General features: G+C 42.2%; 1 non-coding gene across 1 annotated transcript; it reads left to right on the plus strand.

Moving 5' to 3' along the window:
- Positions 1-2149: 2149 nt before the first annotated feature.
- Positions 2150-2283, plus strand: LOC144786323 (U8 small nucleolar RNA). The gene has a single exon (XR_013602129.1). It is a non-coding gene; the product is annotated as a U8 small nucleolar RNA (small nucleolar RNA).
- The last annotated feature ends 428 nt before the right edge of the window (positions 2284-2711 follow it).

Below are 2711 nucleotides of genomic sequence, written 5' to 3' on the forward strand. Positions count from 1 at the left end.
GTCGGTCAACAACTTCAGATCTGCCATTTCGGCTGGCCATGTCCAGCTGGATGGGAGGCCGATTGGTATGCACCCGATCGTTTGCATATTGCTGGCAGGCATTAGAGTGGAAAATCCTCCTAGACCGATATATTCCGGTTTGCGGGACGTTATTCGGGTTTTGGACCTTTTGTCAGATGGCCAGCGAATTCGCTTCTATCCAGAAAGCAGTGGTCGGCCAGGCTGGCCATGTTACTTTATCTCTAGGCTCGCAGGAGATCATCGGATGTACGGGCGCTGGCTGTAACAGGTAGAGTATTTTCTCCGGAAGGAGTTTCTTTTTCAGATTGTTAGGCACACTCAGACATTATCTACACATGTTTCTTATAATGCATTTCAGGAGATTGAAAAGTTGTGTGTTGTGCAATGTCTAATGACTATGAGGAATGTACTGCGGCTATTAGGCCTCAGGGCTGTTCGCAGCTCTTGATCGCATTACGAAGGCCTTTCAAAGCAGTGGCTGCGGCCACCATTGCCAGATGGCTTCGCTGGGCTATGAGTGAAGCAGGCATTGACATCACCATTTTGGTGCGCATTCTGTCAGGAGTGCCATGGCATCGAAGTCGTTCATGTTGGGTTCCAGCATTCATGATATATTGCATTGTGCAGATTGGTCGTCAGAATCGACCTTCAAAACGTTTTATTATGAGCCGGTGGGGGATATTACCTCTGTAGTCTTTAATAAGCGTTAAACTAGCATAATCTGAAGCCTCCGGTCCTGCCATAGAATCACAAATTTGCTAGCATTCGCGACAAGAATTTGCAATTCTATTAAGGACACGGAGGCGAGGATTATCCCACCCGGCATGTATATGTGTATATAAATGCTTGCCCACCCAATGGTTACGGTGGTTACGGTCTCATATCCTTTCTTTCAGATTCTGATAAAAAGAGCGACTGAGGCTCAAAGGAGGCCAGGATATTTCGCCTGATGATGTTGTTTCTTCCCGTTGGAAGAGTTGAGGAGTTAATCCACGTTTTCGTTGGAGCTGTTCGCCGAAAGAAAGAGGAAGATGGCGGCAGGCTGAGGCCTCTTATGGACTAGGGGGGCGTGCCTATGTGTGAGACATGATGGGATATGTAGTTTAACTTTATATTGAATGAAAAGCAAGCATTTTCATTGGCTGCTGTGAGCTTCTAGTAAAGATTGAGAAGCATAATCCTCGCCTCCGTGTCCTTAATAGAATTGCAAATTCTTGTCGCGAATGCTAGCAAATTTGTGATTGGCCGCGGCCGTGCCGCTTTTTGTGGGGAGACCGGGTAATGGATGCTTTTCATATTTGCTTGAGAAAAAACAGGTAAAAGCAAAAGCACCAAAAACATATATGAGAAGAGGGTGCTTAACGATCTGTGTCTACTGTTCTTAAATATTTGTAGAAAATTTAGGGGCAGATCCTTTATTTTCAAGAGGCGTGAGCACACGAGTAAGCAGTGAACGAAATAGTAGCGACCTTTCAGTACGCATGCGCATAGAGAGCTGGTAAGCTTTCAGAGAAGGAAGGAACACATCAAAATCCACTTCCAGACACGCTGCATCTCAAAAGTCACATTGAAATCAATTGTAGGGGAAAATCATGACGTGAATTTTCGATTTCTTTCTATTATTCGTCTATCGATGAATCCGTCTGTATTTGAGAATATCAAAATAAGTATGTCAGTAACTTTCGAAAGAACCCGAAATGTAATCGAAAAATGTAACTTAGCAAAGATTTATATTTAGAAGTTTGTAAGACAGGCTTTTTGCTGCCCAGGTAAGCTCTACTAAATTTACAAATTCCAAACCAAACCTACTGGACCGTTCTCTGTTGTGGTGAATGGCTTTCTCTGAGTTGTAACATGGCTGCCGCTGTTAGGCTAAGAGTACCCATTGATCTCCCAGGCTACTTGAGATGCTAATATATGTAAATAAAAATCGCACAGTCTAATGGGAACCCGGAGAGAAGCATTTTTGCTGAACGTCTTCGATGCTTATGCATAACGATAATGAAAAAAATCATACTTTTCAGTCTGCGGCTAAATAATGTAAAGTGATGTCGTATGTCAATTTGCTTGCACTCATTTTCTTAAGATCTCTCTATCTTAAATACTTTCTGCGTTTTTCCATTCGGTATCGTCAGTGAGGTTGATCCTTACCTGTTACTCCTAAGGGAGAAACAGTAAATGAGGATTGGAGATGGATGAGTTCATGATTACTCTCTCGAGTCCATTGGTGTCTAACAACCGCCTTTGGATCTCCTATCTGATATTCGCTGACGATCGCAATTTATGGTTAATAACAGAGAGAAACGCACTCACTACGACGTATTTTAACTAACTATTTAAGCAGGTAAAGTATTGATTGTAAAGTGTGGTTGTGCGTTGCTGATATATTAATATTTCGTCTATAACGATGAATTGTTCGAACTTTCAGCGAGTTTGACGCTGGTAAATTATTTTTAAAGGATTCTAACAGGCAGTTTAGATTTTAGTTTTGGTTTTGATGCGATATCTGTTGACGTTAACCAAATTAATTTCTCCTTTCCTCACAAACGAAGTTGACCTTATTTAATGTGACTGCCGCGTATGTAAAGCGCTACAATACCTTGGGGTTGAGTTTGCGTTATTTGAAACTGCAAAAAAAAAAAAAAAAGCCACCACCCCACCAATGCCCTATTCTCGCCCCAGTTATTAAA

Source organism: Lissotriton helveticus, chromosome 10, assembly GCF_964261635.1.
Source record: "Lissotriton helveticus chromosome 10, aLisHel1.1, whole genome shotgun sequence".
Taxonomy (NCBI): Eukaryota; Metazoa; Chordata; class Amphibia; order Caudata; family Salamandridae; genus Lissotriton; species Lissotriton helveticus.